Below are 16,578 nucleotides of genomic sequence, written 5' to 3' on the forward strand. Positions count from 1 at the left end.
GCAAAATGCTGACTGGGTCACAACAATGCAAGTAGAGCTCAATGAATTTGAAAGAAACAAAGTCTAGACTTTTGTGCCAAGACCAAAGAACAGATCTGCAGTTGGCACAAAGTGGGTGTTCAAAAAGAAAACTGACAGTGAGGGCATTGTTACAAGGAATAGAGCAAGAATGGTTGCAAAGGGTTACTCACAACAAGAAGGTATTGATTATGATGAAACATTTACTCCAGTTGCAAAGCTTGAGGCAATAAGAATCTTTCTTTCCTATGCTGCTCACAAGAAGTTTAAGATGTTCCAAATGGATGTGAAGAGTGCATTCTTAAATGGAGAACTCGAAGAGGAAGTTTATGTTGAACAACCTCCGGGGTTCATTGATCCAAAGTATCCAGATCATGTATACTTACTGGATAAAGTACTCTATGGACTGAAGCAAGCTCCAAGGGCCTGGTATGAAACATTTGCTCTATTTCTGCTAGAGAGTGGTTTCACAAGAGGTACAATTGACAAAACTCTCTTTTATAAATACCATGGTAAGGACTTGTTATTGGTACAGATATATGTTGATGATATCATTTTTGGATCTACTAATGATAAACTTTGTGAATTATTTGCAAAGATAATGCAGTCCAGGTATCAAATGAATATGATGGGAGAATTGAGTTATTTTCTGGGGTTACAAGTTAAACAGACTGATGAAGGAATCTTCATAAAGCAATCCAAATACAGCAGAAATCTACTCAAAAGATTTGGAATACAAGACTGCTCAATTTCATCAACTCATATGGCCACTGTAACCAAGTTAGATTTAAATATTGGTTCTTCAGTAGATATAACTAATTACAGAGTTATGATTGGCTCACTCCTATATCTGACTGCTAGTAGACCTGATATCATGTATCCTACATATCTCTGTGCAAGGTTCCAAGCTGACCCTAGAGAACCTCATCTATTAGTTGTGAAAAGAATTTTTAAGTATCTCAAAGGCACCATGAATCTGGGATTATGGTATCCTAGAGATTCAGACTTTAAACTAATTGGATATTCAGATGCTGATTTTACGGGATGCAAAATAGACAGGAAAAGCACTTCTGAAAGCTGATAATTCCTTGGTGGCAGATTAGTTTCTCGGTACAGCAAGAAACAAAAATCAATTTCGACATCAACTACAGAAGCAGAATACATTATTGCATGAAGCTGTTGTGCTCAGATTCTATGGATGAAGAATCAATTACTGGATTATGGGTTAGACTATTATTCTATTCCTATATATTATGGTAATCAAAGTGATATTACAATGACTGAAAATCCAGTGCAGCATTCAATGACTAAGCACATCAGTATTATGTACCATTTCATAAGGGAACATGTGGAAGCTGGTACATTGGAATTGGTCTTTGTTCCAATAGATCAGCAAGTAGCAAATATATTCACCAAGTCTCTCTGTGAAGCTACTTTTATAAGATTGGTGAATGAATTGGGAATGATTTCAGGACAATTCTCAAACTCTGATAATTAAGTCTGCTGATATTATTGAAGCATGGTATCATATTATTTGTCAGTACTTGTTAGGTACTGATTCTTGTGCTAAATGTTTATGCCACAATAACATGCAAATTGTACTAAATGATTTTATGTAAAAACTGCATGTTGAAATACTGATTATACTTATATATTTTGTTATTAGTTAAATTTACTTTGACTAATAGTTTATGTCAGTAGTTGATAAGCCCTGATAGTTTTAATTAAAATTCTGATAATGATCAAGACTTAATTGATTGTTATACTTTACTGATTATTTTGAACTTGTTCAAAATAAATTATTAAGTAGTAGTTTTAATTATACAGTGAGATGGTGGAATATATTTTAATTGCTTAAATGGGTTAGTTACTGATGCAAGTATCTTGTAATACTTGAGTATTTACATATGGAATAGGAATCTAAAGAGAGAGATTACTTTTTGCTTACCTAGATTCGCGTAATCGTGTATTTGCATTATGGTCAATTATTACATGGTTAATCAATGAGTCTCTTCAGTTTCTGAACTTCTTTTCTATAAATACAACCCTCCACTTTCAAAACTTCTCAATGACTTTTTCATAGTCAATTCACAACCTTACTCATAAAAAATGGTTCAACCCCTGTTTTACACACGCAGCGGTGGATGTTATCTACAGATCTCTAATCCTAGTGATGAAAAGATGTACTTTGATCCATACGGACTTAAGGTTCGTATTGGTGGTGAAGTTTACCACCCGACTGAAGTTCCAAATTCAGTCTATGATCATCTCTCTTGGGATGATCAGCTGGAACTACACTTCTTCACCGGAGAAGTTCTTCTTCAAAAAGAACTTCGTGCTGAACTGGTAGAACGTGCTCGTCTAGCAGCTCTTGAGCTGTAAGAGAATATCATCTCTCTTGCAGGAACAACGAGTAGAATCTACCATTGCAGGGCAATGAAGGCAGAGCGAGCGACAAAGAAGAAAAGAAGAATAAGTCCGAGTAGTTAGATTGTTTTAGGATTTTTAGAATTCTATAAAAAATTTGTACTCTGGTTCTTAATGATCAATAAAATATTCCATCTTCTTTTCTTATCTGATTACTTGATTACTTTCTTGTTTGTGTGTGCTTAAATGCTTTTACATGATATATCCAAATCAGTACTACATGCTAAACTTCAAATATTTTTAATAGTTCATGTGAATAAACTAATCTCTGTTTAAGTTCATGTGATCACTTCAGTATAGATTGAGCACACTGCAGGAGGTAACTGTTGTTAAATAAGAAATTTATGGAAGATTTAATTCTTAGTCAATAAGAATTATTATCTTTGAGTGTTACGGTCTATTAAAAATCTTTGAAACTTTCTTTTTCTCATCAAGAAAGTTGTTCACACTCATTTATTAACACTAAATATCTTAAATCTTAAATTTCTTTTCATAATTGAAATACTTGAATTCTTTTCTCAAATGTTGCCAAAAATCAAGTGACATAATTCTTAAATTGTGCTCACCACTCAAAAACAAAATTTAGTTGGTTGGAGACTACTTGATGAGGTAGATCTTAATGATACTAACAGAGACACAGAGGTTTCATCAGTTTTTACAGAAGACTCTGTGATGACTTTCAATAAACACATTTAAGTGTTAGTTCTTTACAAGAAGAACAAGGTTTGAGATCATGGTATATGACAGTAACCTGACCAAATCCTCTCATATTCAAATGGAGGTTCTTATTATTGATGAACAACAACTGTCATAACCACGGTATCAACTGTGCGCTAAATTGTGTATTCACAAGGTATAAATACTGTTATTACTTTATCAGCATTTATTCTAAATACTGATCTAGTTCTTTCAGCATTTATTATATTTTTTATGATATAAATCATGTTGGAATGATTACTCCTAGACCTTATTTAAGGACTACCTCTAGTTGTATGACCACAGATCACCCTTCTTTAGCCACCTCTTAATTTTGTAGGACAATCTTTTTTAGCCTTTTTTGTGAGATGTGTGAAAAGATTGAGAGAAAACCCAAATTTAAGAGAGGCATGATCCTTCCTGGAAAAAGGAGAGGTAGATGAGAGATAGGATTTAGTAATCCTTGTGAGGAAGCTCTGACTATTAAAAGTCATGAGATGTGTGGTGTGAGGAGTAGTGAGACTACTTTAAAAGAATAGAGAGATTAAGGTTTATTTGTTATATGTTTGTAGGTGCTCAGAGTCCTAAAGAAACAGATACTGAACAACAGTATGTTGAACATCAAGAACACTATGATACACCATGGGCTATTAATCTCCCTACAAGTCTAAGTACTGATATTTTCTTGCAGTCCATACATTCATCTATTCCACCACATAGTACAATCCCTGTTTTTGTTGAAAAATAGTCCATTTACTCTACTTTACCATCAACTGAGGAAATCCATGTTGTTGCTGAAGATATAGTAGCACAATAGTCCATTCATAAAGGTTCATTAATTTCTGAATTACCACAGCATGTTACAGGAACTGAGGTTTTGGAAGTAAATCTCGAAGCTCCAATTCATTTATCTACAATACTTGAAGATGTGGAGTTAACTGTTGAAGGTGTGGAAGCTTCTAAAGCTACTGGATCACATACTGCACAAATTTCTAAATCTATTCTACATGCTAAAGTTGATGATGAAGTTCAGCTATTCGTGCAAAATCTGAAAGTGTTTGTCCTAAATCCAATCATGTATGATGAGTTAGGAAGAACTTTCTTGTATTCCTATTTGATTTCATTTTGAATTAATAAAAGACTTGTTATATTTTTATGGGCTTTATCTATTTAAAGTGTATTAAATAAGATGTTCCATAGTTTAGAGTAAAGCTTCTAGAATTATAATGAGATTATAATAATGGGATCTAGAAGATGACAACTCTGGACTTAAACAGTTCCTGATCATAGGATAACTAATCGGATGTTAGTGGATCCGCAAAGATTGGTACATACTATGCTTGCTCCCTTCAGGAGGATGTCTGTTCTCATAGGCATTTGTGTGGTGACACTATAGCTGGTATGTAGGTGCTTATTAGGGAATAAGTTCACTGAACATGACTTGATAAGTTAAACAACTAATGGAGATTACTCACGTGTCAATAGTTATTCACTGAGTGATAGTTGTACAAGTGTCCTTAGACTTGAGATCGTTAAAGGTATCTTATATATAATGAACTGTGCTTTAGTTTAGTCCTTAGTCTCAAGGACATCCATTAGGTCTATTTTTGGCATAGGGATTTATGTATAGAGATAGTTAACGTCAATAGAGGATCTACCCCTTCCAGTATAGGAAGAGAATATCCTATATTATTCTTAGTATGCGAGTTCTGGAATCTCTGGCCAGAGTGTATGAAATTAGAAAGGAGTTTCTAATTTGCATGAATATGAACTTTGCATTATGAATAAGAAATCATATGATTAAATTTGATAGGCTTGACACATGATCCATGCCTTGTATTTAATCGGGATATTATAAGGGTAGAAGCAATTCATTGTACGGTAACTAGTCACGGACAGGTTCTTGATATTCTAAGCAGTGAATTCATATTATCCGGATAGTCGCGATATGTTGAGAAGCATCACTCACGATGTAGAATAAATATAATTAATCAGTTAATTATATTTAGTGAATTTTAATATTCATATAAATAATTAATAAAAGTTTATTATTATTTATTTCTACTACCGGCATAATATTGAACCTACAGGGTCACACCATAAAAGAATATTTTCTTTGATGAAATAATGAGAGAGAGAATTATTTTCTAAATAGTTAAGAAAAGAAATAATGATTAAAATAGTTTTAATTATTATTAAAGCATTTTATGAAGATAAAATGTGGGGGGTTAATATATATAAAGATATATTATAAAACCCTAGGAGAGTCCTATAAATAGAATGAGATGGATGGCTCAAAAACATAACACACACAATTTTGGTTTTGTGAAAACCCTAGCCTCCATCTTCTTCTTCTCTCTCTCTCTCCCAAAAACTCCATTTTATAAAAGCTTAGTTTTATAAAAGGGTTCATCGAAGCGGATTGTTCTTGGTGGATACCGGTAGAGTGCTTCACACACTGAGGAGCAACTGCTAGCACTCCAATTTTATAAAGCTTCAATTCACGAGGTATGGTTTCGATTCCTCAGTTTTTCCCTTTTATACGTTTTTCTATATATGCGGTATATGGTTTTTACGGAATAAATGTTATTTCGCGCTTCCGCTCATCCGTAAATTCCATCAAAATCCGGTTGCTGTTGAAGAATCTAATAATGGTGAAGAATCTAATGATGGTGAAGAAGCTAATGTTTCCAATGCTAATATAGATCTTGAGGATGATTTTTTCTTCCCTGAAGATATGCCTATGCATGTGAGATAACAGAAACTGAAAGAGTTAGTGGCTATAAAAGAAAAGGATTATTCTGATAATCTCTGGAATGCTCATTGGAAAGATAATACATATCCTATTTCTAGAACACAAGCTGTTGTACATGTGGAAACAGAAGATTACTAATCCTGATATGCTAAATCATCTGAAAGCATCAACTTTAGTTGTCAGATCCTTACACACAGCTCATGAAGCAACTACTACTCAAATCAATCAGATTAAAGAATCTTTTATTGCTTCAAAGCTGACTACTCATCAGGAAATTCAGAAACAAATTTTACCAATAGTTTCCAGACAAACTGCAATTGAAGCCAGTCAAGCTAGGTTGGAAGCTAAACAAGATCAAATGTCTGCTCCACTTACAGAAGTACATAATTCAATGAAGCTGATTCTTTCTCTACTGCTTGGTGATGATGCCAAAAAGGAGGAGAAAATTATTAAATCTGAGTGCAAACAGCTGTCATTGACAAGTACTAATGATAAAAATCTTTATGGAGGTAATAGGGGGGATAGAAGGATAGCAAAAGAAGGAAATGAAAGAAGAGATAAAGATTTGACTGGTTGAAGATTTGATTGTGACTATAAAAAAGAAAAAATCTTCACAAGTCGTAATTGTTGCTGATGAAGACCAAGGTATTCTGGAGATAGAAGATGGTGATGAAGCAAGTCAATTTCTTCAATCTCTGAAAGTTAAAGGAAGAAAGACAACTCTATTCTACAAGGATCCAAAGATTCAATTATTTGATTCTGAGGTAAGTAGAAGAATATTTAAAAAAAGAAAATCCTAGAGTTGATCTTGAACAGCTAAAATAAATAAAGGAAGACTTCAAGAATTCCATGAAGACAACAAATGTTGATATTGCTGTTATTTCTCAAGAACTTCATGAAGATGATCCTTTTAATAGACCAACCAGAGGTGTAGTTATAAGGGAAATCAGTCAAGCAGAAGATCTCAGATCATAAGTTACAGTAACTGCTGACTTGAAGCTTAAAAGAAAAGAGAAGATGGGAGAGAAGTCAAAGTTTTCAAAGTCTAAAGACAAAGCTGTTGTTAAAAAGAATAAGGAAGATTATTGAAGCAATTATGAGCTGAGGAAGTGGAATTAACCTATGACATTGCTCAAGTTAAAGAAGCAGTTCAGGATGAAGAGTAAAGTCTGATATTAACTGAAGCAAGATTGAATATGCATACTTGATTCCTGCATTTAAATAGTTTTGACATCATTAATTGGAACTTGTCCATATTTCCATATTGAACAAGTTGAGGGAGATTGTTAGGAGCAATTGAAGATATCAAATAGGAACTATCAGAAGAATTGACGGATGATGACTACATCGATGAATGATAATGACATCGATGGATGATGACTACATCGACGAATGATGATGACATCGACGAATGTTGATAATCGATGGATAATGATATCAACGGATGATGATGTCAATGGATGATGATGTCAATGGATGATGAAATTAGTAATTGTCACATCAGTTGATCTTTGAGAAGGAAAAGGAAACGGGAACTCAAGACGGTGAAGGACTTTATCTTAGAAGCAATTATATAGGCTTCCTTGTTGTTAATAGAATAGGATTCCTTATACATTTGTAGTTGTGCTCTATATAAAGCACATATTAGGTTCATGCTATAAGCATTGCGATATTGTTATATCTTCCGTATAACCTAGCAGCTCTCAAGGATATTTGTTCATCCTTTTGAGAGAGTATGTTTGTAATAAGTTTTTATCAGTTAATATAAAAACTGTTGATTCTGTTGAAGCTTTGTCGAATTGATTGTATTAACTGTATTTACCCCATCCTCTAAGTAGATTAAGGGTCTAAAATCTGTATACATGATCGGTATGTGCATACTTCGAGATATTTGCAATCATACTGTGATGAGGGGGGGGGATATAAATGATATTTTTGTACAACTCATGTACTCTTTTTCCTTCACTAGGGTTTCTTCCCACTGGGATTTTCCTTGTAAGGTTTTAACAATGCATGATGTTGATACAAGTCATCCAAGGGGGAGTGTTATGGATAATTATTATATGGATGACTTCTTGCATACCTATTAACTTTTTAATTACCTAAACTCTTTAACTCTCCCACCTTTAGACTTACCAAATTTTTGGCTTTTCACTGTACCTGAAACTTATGTCAATTGTCCTATATAAAGAGGTGCATGTACATTGTTTGACACATGAAAAATAATAAGAAAACTCTCCATTTCCCTCTTCTAGTCTCTTATATTATTTTATTAGATAACATATATATGATCAAATTTATTAAACATTGACCGAAAATTTTCTTTATTAATTTTTACTTGGCCTATCATTAGAAGCATTGTCGATGAATGCATATCATCAGAAGCATTGTATAGTGGATGAGATATCCCCGATCATATTTGATATGGATGAAAAGTAATCAACAAAAATATAATTAATGTTAAATTAACTATGTTTTAAAATTGACTGATCAAAATCCGTGAACGCCATGATCAAAAGTAGTCGTGACGACCACGGTCCAAGTTAGGTCATGAAGCTACGATCCAAAATGGGTCATTGCGATATTGATCCAATATTAGTAATGATAGTCCGAGTAGACCATGACGGTCTAGACTAGAGATGCACAAAAGGCCCACCGGGCCGTACTTTGACCGGGCCTTGAAAAGTCCGGGCTTTAACCGGGTCGGGCTTTGACTTTGACCTAGCCAGGCCCGGCCGGGCTTTTCGAAAATGTCAGAGCCCATTTGGGCCCTCGAGGCATGCCTTATCGGGCTTTTTTTCGAGCCAGATCGGATCGGGCCGGGCTTTTTTCTAATTTACATCGGATCGAGTTTTATTAGAGATTCTGAAGACTACATATGTTAGCAACTAGATCATTGTAAAAATGTATTAGTTTGCATGAAATATTTTATGAAAACATTACTTCGTTGAAATTTTTAAATTTGGCAAAAAAATAAACATGTTTATTGAATAATATGTTTTATCAATGTTATCCAATATATATCGTGTACTTATTATATTTTCTTTCATTAATCCTGCAATAAAGTATTTAAATAATATTATTAATCATGAATATTTATAGTAAATGTAAATTCATAAATATATAAGAAAATATATTAAAATAATCAAATTTTAACCAGACTTTTTCGGGCTTTTGATAGGGTCGGGCTTTTAACCAGACCGGGTCGGGCCGGACTTTTCCCAAAAATATAGGGCTCGTCGAGGCCCTTAGCCCGGGCCGGGCTTTGACCGGGCCGGTTTTGACCGGATCGGACCGAGCCAGATTTTGGGCCCAGGCTTTTTGTGCATCTCTAGTCCACACCAAAGATGGGTCATGACGTCCATGACCCAAAATAAGCTACCTAATAGGCCCGCTCGTCCGACTTATAAAGGCAATTCTCACCATGATCAAAGTTCGAGATTTAACATTCCAACTTTGTAAGTTCTTGCATCAAGATTTCAACCGAAAATCGATAATTTATTTCCAAAATTTCAATTTCTTTGTCGATTCACGTTGTTAAGATATATAATGGGCCTGTTTGGGTGACTGCTTATAAGTCACTTATGACTTATAAGCCAGTTATAACTTATCGACGTGTGTTTGTTGACTCAATTTATTAGTTAAATTTACAACTTATAAGCTGATAAGTTGAAAGTTAGCAATGATGTACTTTTTTCAACTTTTTTTTATTTTCTTAATTAATTTTAATTTTAAAATATAAGTTTTAACTATGTTACTCGAGCTCTTCATTTTACCTTCGAGTACCCGTGTCGGACACTCAACACTCGGACATGTACGCTCGGGTTTGGACACTTATTTTAGGTAAAAAAAACATGTATATTTTTTAAAATATTGTCGAGTCTGAAATTCAGACACATATCCATGTCGGACATTTCTAGCCGAGTCCGAGTAACATAGAGTTTTTATACTTCTTGTGGATTGAAAATTCATGAATTAAGATAATTGTATTTAATAATTATTTATTTCAATTCATTTAAGTAAAAAAAATCTGACTTGTAAGTAAATTTATTCAAACACTTTATATAACTTATAAGTATCCATCTACTTATCACTAATAAGTCATTTATTCATTTTAAGTCATAAGTTACTTAATTTAAAATTTCCCAAACGGATACAATATGTTATTATTATTGGATGGTTTCATTATTATAATAGTTTATTTATTAGGATGTTTTCCATTATTATTATGTATATGTTGGCTATATCAAGTCTCATTCTCTTGTAATCGTTAACAAGTAATATTATAATGAAAACTTACTTTTCTCTATTCCTTTTTGTACTCTCTCATGGTATCAAGAGCTATGATTAGATCCGTGATAGATTGATGAAGAGTCCATAATTGTGGCTAACACATGTTGGGTTTAAAACATGTATTTTTTTCACGTCTTCTTCTCCAAATTGCTTTTTGGATGATTTTGAGTTTTAATCATGATTACTGTTTTTTCTTTAAATTTGTTGGATTTATGGGGTAAACAAAATTGATTTTGGTTGAAGTTTGTTCTGCTGGTTTTGGTCGGGACTCTCATATACATTATTTTTCTTTCTCTGATGATATTGCCTCATTGACTCACTGATAATATTATTTTTTTCTTTTCTTTCCCTCTCATCCTCCTTTTCTCGTGTTGATGATTGGGGTAAACCTAGGCACATCTGTATCACTTCTCTGCCATTTTTTTTATTATGTGGTGGTCTAGGCACATTGGCCCTTCGAGGGATTGGTTCAGTTTATTTGGTGTTTTAGGCACATTGTCCCTTCGAGGGATTGTTTAGTTTATTTGGTCATCTAGGCACATTGACCTCGTGTTTAAGTTATTTGGTCCTCTAGGCACATTGACCTCGTGTTTAGGTTATTTGGTACTCTAGGCACATTGGTCCTTCGAGGGATTTGTTTAGTTTTTTTGGTGTTCTAGGAACATTGTCCCTTCGTATGATTGATTTAGTTTTTTTGGTGATATAGGCACATTGACTCTTCGATGGATTTCTTTAGTTTAGTTGGTGCTCTAGGCACATTGATTTAGTTTATCTGGTGCTCTAGGGACACTAACCCTTCACGTGATTTGATTAGATTTAGATACAGTTTGAATTTGGATACAATAATTTATTTGGTTGAGGATTGGATGCAGTTTATTGACTTGGATTTGGTTTTGTGGTGTTCATTTGGATTGGTTATTGGGTTTAATTTTATATTTGGATTTAGTTTTAATGGTTGCCGATTTTTTTATTTAGATTTACTTTTGATGGTTTTTTAGTTATAAAGTTGTTGTGATTATTGGATAGCGTGAACGATTCTTCTCTTGATTATTAAATTTCTTTATTAATTCTGATTTTGGGTTGGATACACGTGAATTGCTATGTTTTCTCTTGTGTTGCTGCGAATTTGGATAAATTCTCTTATTGGATGTTGTGTTTTCTCTTGTATTGTTGCGTGTTTGGACGATTTCTCTTGTGTTGCTGCGCTATTGATTCTATCAAAAGCTTTTGGTTATTTGGATTTGTGACTCTGTTTCTGGATTTGTTTGGATGTCCTTGTTGTTAGGGGGAACACACACAAGTATAGAACCAAATAAACAATGCAAAACACAAACTCAATATATGACGTGGAAAAACCCATGTCCCAACTTGTATTATTAATCAAAACAATTATCAATAATACAATCAATCTCACCAAACGGTATTTCACTCAAGCGATACTTAAGTCAAACAATACTCAAGCATACATCAAAACGATAACATGACTATGTATATATAGCCATCACAAACTTAGCCTACAAGACATACCTAATCTGATTACAATAATAATTGTCTACCCATACAATTATTACCCATTCCCATTATAATAATAATTGTCAACATATAAAATTATTACCCAACTCAATTATGATAATAATTGTTTACCCATACAATTATTACCCAATTCAATTATATTTTCTATCACCAAGCCCATACTACTTGTTGGGTTTAACCCCAACAATCCTCCCCTTAACCCAATATGATTTCATGCACAACCGAATTAACGGTCACCATCAAGCCATCGACGTCGATCCGCCAATACCTCCCCTCGAACAATAACCCCTCCTTCTAGTACAAAAAGATTCCTCTTATCTTTTCGACCTTTGAGTATCTCTAAATCTCCTTTAGTGACTTTCAACATATTGTTCTTTATCATAACAGTATATCCCAAATCAACTAATTTACCCAACGAAAATAGATTTCGATTTAACTCCGGTATGTATCTTACTTGAGTTAACTTCTGAACACGACCGTTTTGACGTTTCATTGTTACCTCACTAATGCCAGCAACCTTTACCGTTTTACCGTTCGGTAAAGTTACAATCTTTCCCTCACACTTTTTGTAGGACGAGAACCATTCCCTCCTACCACATATGTGATGAGAACATCCCGAGTCAAGCACCTATTCTTCTTTTGATCCCTTCTCTTCTTGAACCAAAAGAACATCTTCACCAGCTTCTACAAGAGAAACACTACCCCCTCGATTTTTCTTCAACTCTCTCAAGTCTTCTCTTGCCTTTGGACATATAAATTGTATATGATCCAATTCCTCACAATAAAAACACCTGATATTAGGGTTATGTTTCTTAACATACTTCTTTTCCTTGTCAAGCGCACGTACCACGAATGCACTTCCATCAGATATGTCACTCGATTCTTGATTCATCAATCTTTCGGCCTCTAGAAGAACAACAACAGTCTCATCCAAATCTAACTTCTTTTTCCCAACCAATAAAGAAGTCATCACAGTATTATACTTCTTCGGTAGAGACACTAGTAGTAGAACAACTTTGTCCTCATCATTCAATTTTTCATCCAAATTATTCAGCTGGTTGATTAAGCCATTAAAACGATTAAGATGATCTCTTAAATCTTCGTCTTCTTCCATCTTGAACCCGAACAAATCTTTCTTGAGAAACAGCTTGTTGGCCAAAGACTTTGAGTGATAAGTCTTCGTTAACTTCTCCCATAAATTCTTGGGATTGTCCTCTTCAAGAACATCTTACTTGATTTCCGGTACAAGGGCCAACCGGATCGTTGATGTCGCACGTAACTTCATGTCTTCCCACTTTGTATCATCAACTTCAGTAAGCTTCTTCCCTCCGAGAGTCGCATATAACCCTCGTTGAATTAACAGATCTTTTACCGTGCTTTGCCACAAGGTAAAATTGTTTCTTCCATTAAACAATTCAATCTCAAATCCCCCAACCTTCTCCATCATGAATCTTGGCTCTTGATACCAATTGTTAGGGGGAACACACATAAGTATAGAACCAAATAAACAATGCAAAACACACACTCAATATATGACGAGGAAAAATCCACGTCTCAACTTGTATTATTAATCAAAAAAATTATCAATAATATAATCAATCTCACCAAACGGTATTCACTCAAGCGATACTTAAGTCAAACAATACTCAAGCATACATCAAAATGATAACATGACTATGTATATATAGCCATCACAAACTTAGCCGACAAGACACACCTAATCTGATTACAATAATAATTGTCTACCCATACAATTATTACCCATTCTCATTATAATAATAATTGTCAACATATACAATTATTTCCCAACTCAATTATGATAATAATTGTCTACCCAGACAATTATTACCCAATCCAATTATGTTTTCTATCACCAAGCCCATACTACCTATTGAGTTTAACCCCAACACTTGTTTCTGGTATTGCAACTTCAAATTTGTTTAACTACGTGGCTCCGTTTTTGTCTAGAAAATTCTCGATTCACCATCGTGAGTTTGATGTGGATGTTAACATATATAATATATAATATATTATTATTGGACAGTTTCGTTATTGTAATAGATTTCTTATCATGATGTTTTCATTTATTATCGTATACCTGTTGGTTATATAAATCATCCCTCTCTTGTAATCGATAACAAGTCATATTATAATAAAACTCTATTTTTCTCTTTCTCTTTTCCCTCTGTACACGTGTACTAGAATGCATTCTATACCTTTTGAATTTTCAAGGTACGCATTCTTGCATTCTTTAATTTCTCTTTAATTTCTGGTTTCACGTTTACATGTGCTTTTTTACATGTTAATATTTTGTCAAACGCAATTTTGTCGTGCGTTAAGTGGGGAGTTTTAACGGAAACAGTCCCCAACTCTTTGTAGGGTAGCAACATTGCTGCGTACATATTATCCTTCTCTGATTCTACTCTAACGGAATATACTGCCGGCGCTTGATTTGATTTAATTTAGTCAAAGTACGGGGAAAGTTGACTACAAACATATAAAACATTTTTAATATTCGACACCAATAAATTACTGACATTTTTGGAGTTTACCTGTCTAATATATTAAGGGAAAATGGATTTTTTCGTCACCCAACTTATCGTATTTTTAGGAACTTACCATTCAATTTTTTTTTCTTTTACTTACTAATGTTAGGTTCATATTTGTTTTTAGTCACTAACGTTAGGTTCAGATTTGATTATAAGCATTATGTCATTTTTTGTAGTATTATTAAAATATAGTGGTAGTTTGTAATATTTTAATGATTTGATATATTTCTATATCTTTATATATCGTACTCCATATGTCACCCAAGACGTTTACCTTGGTGATGAGAGTTTGACAAGTATTTTAAGGCTATTAAAAGATGTACTTTCATGAATTATTTTAATTTTTTTTCTTCTTAATAAAAATTTAACGTTTTAATTTTTATATACAAAAACAAATCTTAAAAATAAGTTATAAAACAATGTTTGTAAGAAAAATATCTTGCGAGAGTTGTTTGATTTAATACCAAACTCACATTATTACAACATTATTCTATTTGTGTGTTTATATATACTAACTTATAACCCGTGCGATACACGGACTGATTATAATATTTATTATTTTATTATTTTTTATTATATAAAATTAAATTATAGCAGATAATAAATATGTTTAATTGAAATTCATGACAAAATTAATAATTTATATATCGTGTATAATTGATAGATTGAAATTTTAAATAGTTAAAGTAGTAAAAAGTCCTTCGACCGTGGGCGCTTATCGAAACAGTGTATGCGGTTGATTTGGTGTATACGGATGATATGATAAAGATTTTTCTAATTTGTTCTTGATTTGTTAATAAATTGTTATTTTTAAATTTGAATTATTAAAATTAATTTTGGATGTGTTTGGTTTCCTACGAAAAAGGTGGAAAAGAAATTGAGTGCGATTAGAAATCAAGTAGGAGTATCATTCAAAGAGTTTGTAATTATATCAAATACATGATTTAATTTTTTTTTAATAGAATATATTTACTTTAACTTTATTTTGGAAAGCGTTAACTATCATTTTAGGAAGGTGTTAACCAACCGACCAAACGAAATCATGTTTCGCTTATAATAGTATAATATAGATATGCTTAATTGAAATTTCTGACAAAGTTAATAATTTATATATCGTGTTATTGATAGATTCAAATTTTAAATAGTTAAAGTAAGAAAAAGTCCTTCGACCGTGGGCGCTTATCGGGGCAGTGTATGCGGTTGATTTGGTGTATGCGGATGATGTGATAAAGATTTTTTTTTAATTTATTCTTGATTTGTTAATAAATTGTTATTCTTAAATTTGAATTATTAAAATTAATTTTGGAAGTGTTTGGTTTCCTATGAAAAATGTGGAAAAGAAGTTGAGTGCGATTAGAAATCAAGTAGGATCATCATGAGTTTGTAATTATATCAAATACATGATTTAATTTTTTTAAATAGAATATATTTACTTTAACTTTGTTTTAGAAAGTGTTAACAATCATTTTAAGAAGGTGTTAACCAATCGACCAAACGAAATCATGTTTCGCTTATAATAGTATAGTATTGACTTATTTCACAATTCTATTAGAATGGACGGGTTTATAGTTTTAATTTTGGGTCGGTAAGAGTTGCATTAAGTAGTTGTGATTAATGATTTCATTGGGTTTTTGAAAGTGTCGTTTGGTAAAATATTGATATGTAATTTTTTTAATGTTTTTTGTACTTTATGATCAATTTACTAATTTAATTATATTGATTTTTTTATTTCCCAATAATTTTAGTACGGATTGGGATGCCTCTTCCTAATAATTTTGGTTTTGAGATTCGTACTCCACCTAAAAAGTAACAGACGTATATGAACTGATTTTATACATCTGTTCTAACTAGATGTTTAATATAATATGCGCCAACATACGTATATAATTCAGATATTATACGACTCCTCCATATGCATCTAGCAAACTCAAAAACATATAAGTTTTCTTATAAGACACTTTTTGTACTAGTTATCACTATACATTAATAATACTATAGAAATTGATAAAATGCTAATAATCAAATCCTACCCTAACGTCAGTGATTAAAAATATCGGAACCTAATATCAGTGAGTAAAATAAAAAAAATTATAATTGAATGGTAAGTTTTAAACACACTAAATTGGGTGTCATTTATCAAAATATTAATCGCTTCACTTAGATGGGTTTGTATAAACCCGGTTTAAATCTTACTACTTCTTTAGGTGAACAAAATGGGTGGACTACAATCACCAAAGCCCATTAAATTAAATTGGGCATTTACACATGAAGTGCCTGGTCCAACAAACGATTCTAGAGTAGACTCAT

The sequence above is a fragment of the Apium graveolens genome, chromosome 10 (genome assembly GCF_009905375.1).
Source record: "Apium graveolens cultivar Ventura chromosome 10, ASM990537v1, whole genome shotgun sequence".
Taxonomy (NCBI): Eukaryota; Viridiplantae; Streptophyta; class Magnoliopsida; order Apiales; family Apiaceae; genus Apium; species Apium graveolens.